At 35.1% G+C, this 15,298-nt stretch overlaps 1 pseudogene; it reads right to left on the bottom strand.

Moving 5' to 3' along the window:
• Window positions 1–7,363: 7,363 nt before the first annotated feature.
• On the bottom strand, window positions 7,364–15,295 carry LOC113564705 (annotated as a pseudogene).
• Between the last annotated feature and the right edge of the window lie 3 nt (window positions 15,296–15,298).

The following is a 15,298-nucleotide window of genomic DNA, read 5'->3' as shown; positions in this document are numbered from 1 at the left end:
CCAGAAATTGATATGCATTTTTATTGTTTTCATTTATGATGCAATTTCTTACGGAGATATTAGCAACACACACGTACACGACACATAACGTTACCTGTACAATGAATTTCATGTATTTATTTGACAGTAATAAGCATTGGTTTTTTGGGTAATATCAGCTTTAAAAAAATCATAAAATTAATTTGGAACACTCTTTGAAAAGCTAAAAAGTTACACGAACCCACAGATGTAAAATAACAAAAATTTGCGATTAAAAATGGTTAGATTAGGAATTTTTTTTGAACTCATTTAGAATTCGGGTTTTGTTAATCATAAATTTCCCATAAATTTTATTTAACAAATGTATCATTTTGTAATACAGTGTAATTCTGCAGAGACAAACGGAAGGAAAGAATTATCTTAACGCTAGCAAATCAAAGTAAACTCCAACATAAAAATATTGCATATTTTATATTTGTACGCATAATGAGACTTGTATATCTCCTTTTTTTTAAATTAATTTCGTGCCAATGGTTATTTATATGTCTATATTGAATACTTTAAATAATCCACATAATTTTCAAATGCGTTTACTATAGCCTGGGCATGGGTATGGGTATAATTTTTCTTAATATGGTTTATCCTTTTTTTTAAATGAATATTTTTGCAATAGAATAACCAATTATTTTGAGTTAACCAGATAACCAAGTAAGTCTTTTCGACATAAGTCTTATCGGTGTTGTAATCAAAAAACAAACATTGATATAAGTTTTAAGCATAGGCTATTAAAGAAATTTAATGTATATAAATACATAATAATGTTTGTTTAATTTAGTTTACTACATCTTCAAAAGTATATGCAATTGTTGTGCATATTGGGAATTTTAATAATATTACATCATTTTTTTAGGTTTATAGAATAAATTATTTTATTGTAACCTTACATAATTTTTGGTTTTGTACATATTTAACTTAACTATATTAAACTAATTAAAATAATTCATAAGATAACTATCGGTAAAAACAGTTTTAAAGGGTGCAATAAATAAACGGAAATATTTCACAATTTTAAAGTGGACCAAATGAACTCTCGATATAATAAAAATTTAAATTTTTTGTTATTAAACTTTCGTTATACTACCAATTTTATTTCGTACCCTAAACTTATTTACGCGTAAAACTATTGTAAACTCCGGTTTTTGTGGAAGACTTAAAATAAATAGTAATAAACAACATTAAAGTAATACAAGATTTTTGTTTTAATAAATTTAACACTTTCAACTCACATCTAACAAATCTGTTACCTGTGATTTTATAATATGCTTCGATTCTATAAGGTCTATATATAACCATGCAGTTCGAAAGCAATTCGTTTTTCTATAATGAAAAAAAAATTCATAGTTCAAATGTGTACAGGGTTTTTTCGGACACTTAGAACGGGATTTTAAATACAAATTTGTTCAGTGACAAGCTTTTTTTTTATATTTTTGCAGAGGGAAAATTGTATATTCTTGATCAGTATGTATATAGTATACAAATGAACAGTAGAAAATAAATGGACTTTTGTCGTTTTTTATCATAATTGTTATAATCTGGTATACACCAGTTTTATGACAATAAAATCGGGCGACCGTATCATATAGCTGCCATAGGTTACTTGTAGAATAAAAAGGTTTACGAGTTTCGTTAAAATGAATGAAACATGTATAAGAAACCGTTCCAAATCCTATAAAGTATGTAATCCTGCGGATGGCAGTATATATACTGCAGTATATATTCTTAATCAGATTCCATAGTTGAGCCGATCTGGCCATTTCCGTCTGTGTGTCCGCTTAGCTTATAAGCGTTAACGGTTGTTGTATTTTTTATTTAGGTTTTATGCATAAACAAACATGAGCATAGATATATTGTAACGTGTTATTTTATTCTCTGATTATTTCTGTTACTTTATAAATTAACAAATAGAAAGATTTCTACCCGATAATATTACAACAATAATTTTATTCAAAGCGGTAAAGAAAAACTAGCATTATACTTCAAAAGCGTATTATGCTTGCTATTAATGAGACATAAATATATACGTATGATTGTAAGTAATTCTGAAGACTGTGTCAAATTGTATATATTTCGTGTAAGCAAATATTTAATATAATATACTGTGGACGGCCAAGGCTGAAGTCCCCGTAAAAATTTTAATAGATTGTGCGCGAAAAATTTTTTTAATTTTTAATTTGTATTTGGTAAGTCAAATTCGATGTGTGATGGTGTGTTTTTCACATTTCGGATTATTAAAATTGACTTAACGTCCAAAACCACTTCCCATTTTGTATTAGCTATAATACGATTGTTACCGTCGTATTTTGAAACAAGATTAGAATGCAATAGTCGAGTTTCCCAACTATCAGATACCCGTTACTCAGCTAGTAGAAAAGCGAACAAAAAATTTCTTGATTTTCTGGAATATCGGTAGAAATTGCGTTTAAAAGTGCGTTGCGTTGTGCGTTAACAAACTTACGCTGCGTCTACGTCTCTGCATGCCTTATCTCAACTTGCTAGCTTTTGTAGTTCCTGAGATCTCGGTGTTCATACGGACGTACAGACGACAGACTGACATGGCCAGATCGACTCGGTTATTGATCCTGATCAAGAATATACATACATTTATACTTTATACGGTCGGAATCGCTTTCTTCTGTCCGTTACATACTTTCAATGAATCTATAATTGCGAGGAAGTGTTTTTACGCTTGTATAACCGAATTTAAAAAAAAAAATATTCACTGTTAAGCACGGTAAAATTAATCAAAGCACTTGAATACTTACAACAGACAGACTGAAAACCATTATCTTCTTTGGTGTGTCATCTCTTTATTAAACCAAGAATGAAAAATGATTTAATTGCTGATCGACTTTTTTTGCGCGGGTCTCACGTCCACACCTACCGCCCAACCGCGATTCGCGATAAGATAGACGCGGATTACGAGACAATATATAAATATGAGTAAGATCTAATTATGCGTTAAAAAGGTTGGTTATGATCGCCTTAAGACCGGCAGAGTCAGAAATATATATAAGAGGATGCAGTCTATTATAGTCAGGATACAATACTTATAGTTAGATCTACAATGATTTAATATAAGGGGTACGCAATTTCTAGTTACTGTTCTGGAACAGACCAGTTTAGCCGGACTAAGCAAGTCGCGACTATCAACTTCACTACGTGTAAGATTACAAATAAATACTGTTCTACGGTTACTCACGGAAGGCAAGTTTATTAACATTAGTCTGCATCCCAATTTAGGGTCTTTAGTTTAGGATCTAGAAGAACAAGATCATCAACAGAGCACTCACTTAGAGCATAAGTCTCGTTTATTGTGTTGACACGACAAAAGGGTCATAACTTTACACTTGAAGCCATTAAGTTTATAACGTTACATTGCGTCCCTGCTATTCAAACAACTTAAAACCCAATTTAAAAGCTGAACCATGAAACCTAATAAATCAAATTTTCTTTCCAAAAGTGAATGATTAAAAGTGTCCTATGCTTTACTAAAGTCGGTGTAGATGAAATCTGTTGAAAATTATTTGTGAAGCCTAAAGATAATATTTAATTGGGATCATAAAGGTCTCATTCCATATATAAGGGAACTGTGAAGTTTCCAGAGATAAGGTTAAATAGTTTCAAAAGAGGCTTTGCACATAAGCCACACATCCAGGGATCGGATCGCTGCGGGAGCCTTGCGGGAACTTTGATAACGTATTTACTTCTTACGTGTCTTACGTCTTACGTTCAAAATGACGTAACGTGAAATATATTAGTTTTAATGGTCTTAATTTTTCTGAACCAAAGGAGGAAGGTGAGGTGAAGTGGTCTTGCCACGGGAAGGAAGTTTAATTGCCACTGCCAATTTTTTTCCTATGCTTAAACGTTTATAAAGGCTACGAGTATATTGGTTTCAGTCAGATTTGTCGCGCTGTGAAGGAGACTTTGCGACCGTATTTTTTTTCCACAAAAAAAAATTGTTAGGCTCGTTTAAAAAAAAAAAATTTTAAATAAACAAAAGGGAGAACTCTATAGTCGAGTTACCGTTTATCAGATACCCGTTACTCATCTAGTGGAAATGCGAACGAGAAATTTCAACATTTTTTGTGAAATCCCTGAGAATTGTGAACTCTTTACCTTTGTCTTCTTAGTTCCTGAGATCCAATGTTTAATACGGACAGGCGTTCGACAAAGATACACGGACTTTATTGGATCGGTCCACTCTGTTTCATACTTCTCAACGAATCTAGTACTCCCGAAATCGGGAAAATAACTGGCATTATTAAGTGTTCCACTGATGTTATACGCGCAAGAAAATACAACTGTTTCTGGTTCATATTTTTATTAATTTATAATTTTATAATATATGCACATCTGCCAATTATTAAATATATAGGAAACTTTATATTCTTTTGTTTATACTTCCTACTTTTGTAAGTTTTACCCAGTATTTGTAGTAACTCTGATTAATTCATAAGTTGACAATAAAATTAACATATACGCTTTTGTTTACTTTATACTGAATATAAGAAACATTTGTTGTTGTATAGTGAATATTATTTCAATGAAGAAACTAAGAACATACAACTGGGCAAAATGTGTTTAGTATTACTCAACACAACAAATATATGTAAAATTACAATAAAAAATAAATAATAAATATGATCGTTGACTTTAAAAAAAAAATATCATAGAAACAAAGGAAAAAAATAGTTTCAAGTTTGTTTTAGTTATATTTGTGATATGTTATATATTTAAACGTACATACATCTGTATGTATGGTGGCTATCAATTGAGCAATGAAAGTTTTGATATCATCTTAAAATCTCATATTATTTGTGGTGTCGCTTTTTATAAATTTGAATAAGATTGTTTTTTTTCGAAAAAACTGAAGTTGATTATTTCAAAGTCATAATTTGAATGTATTAATGTATATTATATATGTATATGTATAATAATATATAATATATATATATATGATGATATATATTATATGTTATATATATATTATATAAATAATATAAAATAGTCTGGTATTCTGTCCACATATGCAAATCTGTGCTTTTTGGCAATTATGAAGGCCTAAGTACGTATGTATGAAAATAATTCTTTTACAAACTGAATTTGGGATTTCAAACATTCACATATTTGCAATATTCTAACATTAGAATGGACATATGTAATTATTTCTACATAAATTGCCTGTCGTAAATTTAAGGCGAGATGAACAGAAAATAATGTCATATACAGTATTCCTGAACTTACAAGTAAATATATTTTTATTTCTTTTTATTAAATTCTATAGGAACTTCTTAGTAGATTTTCTTATGTTTCGCAACATATGTTTATTTTATTGCCGTTAACAATAAACTTATACATAAAGAGTACGTTAAATGTCCATACATGATGCAGAATGAATCATATAAATATAAGACTGTTTTTTCAAATTCTTTTTTTTTCTTTGTGTAAAATCAGTCAAATACTATTTTGTTTTAAAAATCTTGTAACTATTTATGGTCTATATGTTTCCTTTCCAGTTATGTTTAGTTACATCGACAAGGAACCTTTAAATTAAAGAAGTAAGTTAACGTACCATACAAGCTGAGATTTTGCTTTTAATTTCTAAGTTTTGTATTGGAAGATTTGATAAAAACGTTATACAATTTTGAAATAGTAACTCCTGTCTCTCCTAGAACTTTACGTTGGTTTTTTCTTAAAAATTAAATTATAAACAAATATATGATTGGAATAAAAAATAGATTAAAAAATTTTGTAACTGTGTAAGAATTGCTTAATACGCCATAATAATTATTTAACAACTGTGACATAGGTTGAAACAAAATTCATGTTTTAACTAAAGCCCCTTTCATTATATCTCTGATCTTCATTTTTCAAACGGGGAACATTTTCTTTTCGTTCGGAAATTGGAATTTGTTAAAATTTGAGTATATTATATGTGGTTTCAATGCAACATGTATGCATTGCTGAATAAATTATTGGCACGATTTTCTCAGCATAATAGTGACGTAAATAATATACTTTTAATCATGTACAGTTTTTCTAAATAAATAGGAACCACGCATGTATATATTTCAGCTTTTATATTCGACATACTGAAGCAGATCTTAGTATTCATTGGCTACATTCTAATATAAAAAACAAAGGCATAAAGCAATTAAATGCTAGGAACTCAGTTTACATTTCACTAAATCTAATTCATTATGTATGCATCTATATAATATCATATTTCTGTTTGGAGCTACTTGTTATTTTAACTTATCAAGAAAATGTCCTCCATCTTGAATTGTTAAGGATTGCCTCAATTGTGTATACCTTAAGTTTATTGCTAATTTATATTTCGAATAGTTAGGAACACTTCCGTATAATTAAGAGATTCTTACTAATGTTGAAATAGGTTTCCGCAAGAATTTCCTACATATCTATATTATATTCATTTGATTGATGGAATATCAATGTTGGTTATAAATTTCTTTAAAATAGGAACTTTCAGTTTTCGTAGTTGGTTTGTTTCTGTTCATATTTTTGTAGTGTACGTATCTTTCGCGTCTCATATGCAAATATTTATCCTTTTGTAGTCTGCAAGGTAGAATATGTTTTAACGGGTTATTACAAATTTTGGGTAGACCAACTTACCTACATTTTAACCACTATCCACGGTTATAAGGCCATATAAACACTCAGATTTACTTTCCACCTATAACTAATAAAATAAGAGTTACTGATTTAGCCACTGATATCAGCCATTGAATATATCATTAGATGATTGCGTTACACTACTCCAACTGAAAACTTGTATTCAATATTAATTTACAAACCAAAGTATTATTAAAACAACAACTAAATAACAATAAAAACGCAAGTCAGTAATAAAAGAATTTGAATAAAATGAAATGTTTATTTTTGTACATTTTTCAGTATATTAATGTGATTCGATTATTGTGTTTATTGGCTTATACATTTATAATATAATGCTATTTAAGCACTAATGAAGTGTCAATATCGGTATTTGTAGCACCAAAATCTTAATTTGCGGTATTTTTTTAAATAGGCCTATAATTTTGCTACTGTTGCATCAAAAACGCATCGGAATAGGTAACTTTGGAGACAAATCGTAAGAGAGATTAAGGGAGACGTAACAGGTAGTGTTTCCTCGACACTTAAAGTGCGAATGAAAAATTACTTGCTAACTGACATTTTCCTGCACTTACTTAAAAAAAAACCTCACACTAAGAGTAATAAGTTCTGTAACTATACTTTTGTAGTTTTTCACACGCAGGCATACATACATTATTTGCTTACAGATATTCGTTTTTAGTATAAAACTATTTTGTAAATTTCAATTTGCGAGGCGTTACGAATATATTCCTACTGGTATTTGATTTTGAATATTCTGGAAACAACTATCAAATTGGGTGTGGGCAGCAACCAAAATAAAATTTTTTTAATTACAAAAAAACAGACAGCTAACGTATTAGAAAAATAATAAACAAGGTTTATTGGTATATGTCAATCTGATCAACAGATAAGATCAAATAGATGATTTTTTATCTTCCCGAAACTCTTACCGGTGAGATGGTTTCGGTTTTAAATAGCTGCTGCATAAGTTCCTGATTACTAGCGATTTTACGTGCATCTCAGGGACGACTTCATTAGGCAAATTATGCTGGATTTGGCTCTTGGAATCCCCACCATTAGTGTCATAGGTAAGCATACAGTTCCCTTCGGCGATAGCATCTGAATCTTGTCTAGGTGCATGAATAGCGTGGCTTGTCGCGTTTGACACAACATTGTTGGAACAAAAATGCCTTAGATAAATATAAAATCTTTTTTCCCTGTCAGACTCGTTTGTCATCGCTTCCACTGCCATTGCTCTGTGCATAGAGCTCAGTAGTTTGATCGAGCAGTTTCTTCATTTTGCAAATATGCTCGACACTAAAAGCATGCTTACGGATGTTCACTTGACTGACTTGACATAGCCTGACAGTCCTGTAAATTTGTTTCGTGGTCTGTATCCACGCCGTTTACGCCCATTGGATTTTGGGTCGCTAGCAACGTCCTTCCCGCTAGAGCCATCGTAGCTATTATCGTCGGATATGTGTGCATAATGTCGCTGATTTCTGATTTTTTGTCTTTGGCCCGTGAATTTTGAAACCAGACCTTAAAGAATAAATAGTTGTATCGTTTGTAATTGCATGTGTGTCCATTTCGGCATTTAAATAAGCTTAAGAGCAGTTCTAGGTTTTGAATTATTTACCTTTAGTTCTTTTAAGCCAGCTGGAAAGCACTACTTAAAAAAATCAGGTGTAACCAAAAAACGGTTTTTAATTTGGTTGCCTATAATTTAATAGGTATGTGTTGCATTTTCACTAAAAATAAAATTAAAAAATTAATAACAGGAAAATATAAATCAGTGTATCTGTGTTTGGTTAATATTTATAACATAAGAATCAAGAAAGCAAACTAGCTTCGGCAAACCAATGCAGTAATATACCCTGCAGTAATAATTATTGAAATAACAATGAAGAACACTATAGTCAATTTGCTAGACTCTGCTAAAATAAATATTGTATAATATTAAATATTGTGCGCGTGACAAACGCGGGCAAAATATGTGTCACTACGATCGGCGCTCTTAATCTGAGCTTTCTAGCTCCCCTGATCCAGGCCCTAATCCGACGGCCAGACAGACGGACAGACTTGGCCAAATCTACTTGGCTAGAGTTATTCCGTAGACATGAGTTTTTTTTTTTAAGGTACAATTATTGACAGAATATATAAGCCTTTGCGTGACGAATAAAGCTTAATTTCTTGCTAGAAAACAGCCAAAATCATATTTATAAAGGAAAACAGTAATTTTCAAAAGAAATATTTTGACTATTATATTTGAATGCCTATTTTAAAAGACTGTAGACTTCTATGTTACTTCTATGTAGTATGGTACTTACTTGAACTACGCGTTTTCTTTAAGTTTAACTTCTTAGATATCTCTTCGAGCATTTTTCGGCTTGGATTTGATTCGGATTGATAAACATTCATACAAAAAGTTTAATTGCTCCGGAAGTATGGTTGTTCGTAAGCGCTTATTTTGCTTAGATGAAACGTTAACCGGTGACACAGAGGACCGTTCTCCATTTCATTGGAATTTTGAATGGGTTCATCTTTTTGGCATGCTTTTTCGTCATCATTAAAAGTTAAAGTCTGAGAGTTGTTCTCTATCATGTTGCATCCAGAAAGTCTTCAAGATTATGTAAGTACTGCGACTTTTCCTTTTCATCGTTTTGTTTGGATGTTGTGCATAAATACTTGTTATCATCATCAATCGCTATTAAGGAAGGTTCCTGCGGAAACTCTTCTTTTGTTTCTCCCGAAGGGCTACCGTTCGTCTCGGTTGAATCGCTTTGACCCACGCTAATGCTAATGTTGTTATTATTAATATTTTCCACTTTGTTCTTGTTCATAGATAAGTCGTTTTTTGCGCTTGGCCTGTCTACGCATAGGTGTTCCTCTCGTTGTAGTTCTGTTGCCTGCTCCAATGATGTTTCTCCAATATTGGGGGCCATCATCCGACTCGGGTTTTTGCAGTCCCGAAGATGGTTTGTAGCCTGGGAGATCAGGGATTATTTGGGGCGAGGCAACTAACTGAAAAACTTTTTCGACTCATTAAGTTGGTAGTACTGAAGTAGAAACTCGATAGTTGGCTTTTTACTGGAGCTAAATATTTGCTGTTGGCTAGATTTTGCCTCTTCATGTGTGCGATAGTACTGTAGTAAGTAGTCATAGCTACTGACTTTCTTTAATTCGCTCTGTTGATAGAAGTTAGTAGGAAATCAAGTTCAAATCGGACTCGTTTCCTTGTTCTAATTTCTTATGTTGTTGTTGCATGAGGAACTGTTTTTTTACTTCTGGGCTCGTTTCGTTCTGCATAAAATACTTGTACAGGAATTCGTGTTTTTTCTGTGAAACCTCATGCTCCGACAAAGACTGCATTTCATCTGCATTGGAAGAGCAGTCCGAGTATTTGCGTTTTTTTGTTGGCGGTGGGTTGATGGTGTGGCTGCTTCTGTTGAGCTGCAGCTTGCTGTAGACTTTGCAAAATGCTGCCGAACGGTCCAAAATTGGCATCAGGGTTAGAGCTCTGACCAGCATCTGAAAAAATGCTTCCTTGATTCATCAGGTGTAATAGTTGATGCTCTCGCAATTTTTCCAAGTGGCTAAACTTAGATCGCATTTGTCGCAATCAAACTTGGGAGGTCTTTGAGGGTGATCTAAACTGTTGCTGCGTTCTCGATGTGGCGGCGTAGGAGTCGTGGATGGGCTAAGTCAAGTAAGTGAAGAAGACTTTGCAAACAAATGCTGTGGCGAGGGTAATGCGCCAAATGAATGCTGTGCATACTGTCCCGGCAGAGGAGCTGCCGAGCCCGGCGTTGACAGAGTTTGCGAAACAACTGCTGAGCCTGGTGGACAAATGCCAACATGGTGTATATCAATGGAAGAATTGGAGTCCTCCGAGCTCAAATTCTGTGCGATTTGAGCAGCAGCGATTTGTGCCTTAGCAGACTTTTTATTATTTTCCTCTTTGAAGCAGTGATTTTTCTGATGACGTATTAGCTCGTAGTACCTTTGAAATACCAAGTTACACTTTTTGCACGCATAGTTAATGTTTTGTTTTTTCGTCTCCTCATTTTCGAACAGGGAATTGTTTGGCTGGTTTTCATAAATCTTACGTTGCTTTTGTCTGGCGTTTTGAAACCAAACCACTATAACACGTGGAGACAGTAACAAAAGCTTACTTAAATATTCGAGATCGCTGTCTTTTGGATATGAGTTGTTCTCGAAGAACTCCTGCAAAACCTTTATTTGGTAGTCTGTAAAACGTGTTCGATTAGCTCGCTTGCCGCCTGATGTCGATGATGAGGAACTCGATGAGTTTGAAGAGTTGCTTTCGAACTGAGTACTAGCACTGCCTGTGGTCGCCACTGGAGCTACGTTCTTTTCAAAGGTTTTTCCAATAATCTGCAAGTTTTTTGGTGGTCCCATGTTACTACCCATGTTCTCCAATTGCTGGTTAATTAAATCATTCATGCTGCCATAAATATTTCCGGTAGCACCACAACTCGGAGAAGGGGGGCGTGACATTACATCGGAGCTCCCACTTTCGGATTTAGTTTCAAATATATTTATTTGCTGTTGACCTCTGACAATGTGATGCAAGAGCAGAGCCCGCTAGTAGGGATTGGTCCTGGACTGTATCCGCGTTTTGATTTGTCAAGCCCTGTTCTGGGGGATCCGCAAGATCCTGTTGGTGTCTTAAAAAGCTAAAATTTGAATGCGGCTTTGTTTGGTATGCAGAATCATTTGCACCAATCATATCATCCTGCGGCTCTGATTTAATTTGCCCATCTACAGAGTATGGTAAGACCTGGTCTTTGCCCCCGGGCTGTCCGAAAAATATATTGTTGCCTAAATAGTCGGATATATTGCCGCTCGAGTTCGTTGATTCTGGACGGGATACAGGAGTTGAAACTGGAACAGTCGCAGGAAATGTAACAGGTCCTGTTGCTAGGACTTTTCCCGCCGCAAGTACTTTCGTAGTTGAGTTTTCCTTAGAGATTAAATTGGTATTACCAGATGGTGGTAATGAAATAGTTGATGCAGACATTGGCGCTGTTACTGCGACGCTACAAGTGTCATTTAAAGGTGTAACTTTGGCTTGACCTGTACGTTCATACTCTTCTAAATTCAGAGTGGTCGATGGTGGATTATTAAAATTATAAGGAGAGTCCTTATTGCGTTGTCTTTCTTTAAATAGCGTGTTCCGGAACCAGTGCTTAACCACCTGCAAAATACATTTTGTTTATCTGATCTATCACTCAATCCTGAGCAGCCTTACCTTCATTGGTAAATTTGCTTTCTGAGACATTTCCATAATGCTCTCTTCGCTTGGCGAATTATTTATATCGAAATGGGCCCGCAATATCTTTAGCTGATCATCTGTAATACGTGTTCGAGCTCGTTTTTGGTTGCTGGCCAGCTGGAAAAAAAATCAAAATAAAAATTCGATAAAATAAAAATAGCTAATAACCGTTAAAACCGTTTTGTATCGTATAAAAGGAAACTTTTCTGATCCTAGACATTATTGATCACGATAACCAGCCGTGTTGATCTGGCCATTTCAATCTGTACCTCCATCAGTTTATATAGACGAAGCATAAGCTTATTTGAGAACTACGCCACGCGTACAGAACTGTAATTTTATATTTTTTTTTTACCATTTTAATCGATCAAAATAATTTGACCACGAGCACACTGACGCACAATTTTGAAAATTTTTTATTTCATTAGATTTTACTCTTCACTTCAAAATTCTATCCACACGGAATATGGGAAGCGAATCTAGTTTAGATCTAAAATGTTATCTGTATCAAACAATCCCTATTATCTCTATCTCTATCAAACAAAAAATTATTTTTCGTGTTTAAATTATAATTTGTTTACAGGCAGACAAACAAACAAACAAACCGACAAAGATGTTAAATCTAAAAGGTTCTCCGAAATCTTGTTTTAGGAATATCTTTTAACGAAGCGTATTTTAACAGAATTGTTTTAATCTTTTTTGTGGGTGATGTTAATCAGTCCCAATTTTTTAATTTTTTCTTTTACACTTACACTAATTCTTCTCTAGAATCATATAATTTTATATAACTTTTTACGGATGGAAAGATAGCGCATATTTCTGGTATATCGATTTTTCAAAAGTGTGGGAGTAGCAGTCCTGGGCAGTTTGTGGGAGTTAGAATGGGCATGGGTCAACATGTCTATGTCTCTGGAATTTAAATCTAATCCTGACTAATCTCAACTGTACAGCTTTTATAGTTCCTGAGATCTCGACGCTCATACGGACGAACCGACTGGCGGGCATGGCCAGATCGACTCCGCTATTGATCCTGATCAAGAATATATATATTATTGGGTGAAAAGCGCTCCCTTCTACCTGTTACATACATTTCAACGAATCTATTATACTCGTAGAGTAACAGGGAGTCCGCTTCATCCGATTTTGATCAGAATAAAACCAAAATTGAAACATAAACGAAAATTGGTCCGATCCAGCCGCTCCTATCCTGACATTAATACGTTTTACGGCTCAATATGTTTTAATCTTATTCAAAATCATTAGTCTCGAATGTTGGTTTAACAATTATTATCTTAATATTGTACCTGAGAGTTTGCGTTCACAGTGAGCTGAGTTTGAGCTGGGACTGTGGTAGCTTTAACCGAATCTACCGGTAAGGAGCTGACACCACTGGTAAGGTGTGTATCACCTAGTCCTAAAGCAGATGTTGCGGTGGAGTTCGTAATGCTGTTATTTTGTGCTGATGACGCAGATAATGCGTTGCCGGTGGCATTGGCACCGAATACTAGGGGGGGTGCTAAGTTCATGAAGTTAAGGGACATCAAGTGGTGAAATTGCATATATTAAGCATATCAACTGGGTTAATTGAAAGTCCTGATGCGGCAGCTACGGCTCCAAATTGCTGTTGCATATGCTGAAGATTTTGTAGACCCTTAAATAATTATTTTTATTAGCGGTGTGACCTTTATGGATTCAAATCACTTGGGAAAATTTAACTACCTGCAAGTGATGGGAAAGCTCTCCGGCGGACATCGACAGAGCTTCGGGATGAAGGCCTCCGGCATCTGGGTTACACTGCTGTTGTTTGAGCAAAGCCGCGAAAGTAGCGAGGTATTGCTGATGGGATTGGGGATCGAGAGACATTGGAGTTGGTGACAATTGTCTGGTTTCTTTGTTTAGCTGCATCTCCAATTCAAGCTGTGAGACATCATTCACTGCAACTGTTAAAACAAATCAAGTTTTTTTTCTATCGGAATTCTTATTTTGTTAGTAATGAATTGGTTTTACCTCTTTCTACTCCATGGGACTCCGATGGAAGATGCTGTTGGGTCTCCTCAGTATTTAATATCGGCGTATGAGGACTGTTTGTTCTTGTTGATGGGGTTACCTCCTCAGCGTGTGCTTGGTCCATGTGCTTCTGAAGCGCCTGTGTACTGCGAAAGTTGCGTTGGCAAAGAGAGCACTTTGTGGCATCCCGCATGGTGTGGTAGAGCATATGCGTGGTAAGTTTTTCTTGGGTTTTAAATGCCAAGGAGCACTGTTTGCAACGATATTTGTAGACATGGCGCTCCGAGATAACCAGGCTCATGTGTGAATCTTGAAAGTGACTGACCATTGCTGCAATGTCCTGAAGCTCATGAAGCAAGGACGGCTGATGTGGCTGGTTGCAAGACACAAATACTCCCCGTTTTGCAAAGGATAATGCTGATTCTGTTGTGCATGCTGAAGTAGCTGTTCCTCGTGCTTAAAGCTCGCCTCACACTGATGGCAGGAAAGTCCTTGCAAAGCCACTGGGAGGTTTGGGTTAGCTGAGGTCGATTTAATTTGGCTAATATTGCTGGTATTTTCAGTAGGTGTTGGTGATCTCTCTAGCGCATTTGTATTTGCGTATGGAGTTTTAGCTGAGAGGCATGGTAGATCTGTGCTCTCTCTCTTTTTTCCAAGCTTTCTGATCCACCAGAAGTAAGAGCCGAGAAAGGCCATCTTTGGTAACGCTATGAACACTGGTTAAATGGGCCTCCAAGTACTGTTTTTCTCGGAAGTGGTTCTCGAGGCACAGCGGACACTGTACCCCAATCTGAGCTTCTATAGCTTTAGACGATTTTGGAGCTGCAGATTCCGTCGCTTGAGAAGCCAAGTCTTTAGTTTCCTCCATTGATGTCATACGATCCACTTCCTGTTCGATGCGCTCTTGCTTAATGGCTACAGGGCCGTCACTGACATTCGTATCTATGTCCTTATCTTCCTCGACGGTCGGTGGATTTATAGCAGCGCATCTTTGATGCACTGCAGCTAGAGCAGCTGCTGCTACAGCTGTTTGGAAAGCCTGCAGAGCAGCCGTATTGGTTGGTATACTTATAAATTCATCACCTTCAGCGCATGAGTGCTCGTCTCAATATGAGACGCAATGTCGCTTTTAGATTGAACGAAGTATTCGCAGAGATTACATTTGAATACTGTTGTAGGGACGCCTGAACCAAGATTATTTACGCTTGGAGAAATAATTTGACTCACATTCTTGTCGCAAGATGTTGCGCAACTTGAGGGAGATGTTGGTGAAAACATATTGACATCCGGAATGGCAGGGGCTCCAGCCGCAGATGATGCCTCAGCATAGCTGGC

This window comes from Drosophila erecta, unplaced genomic scaffold (genome assembly GCF_003286155.1).
Source record: "Drosophila erecta strain 14021-0224.00,06,07 unplaced genomic scaffold, DereRS2 tig00000343-arrow-arrow-pilon, whole genome shotgun sequence".
NCBI lineage: Eukaryota > Metazoa > Arthropoda > Insecta > Diptera > Drosophilidae > Drosophila > Drosophila erecta.
Note: the sequence above shows the minus strand (reverse complement) of the source record. Positions and strands in the feature narration are given on the sequence as shown.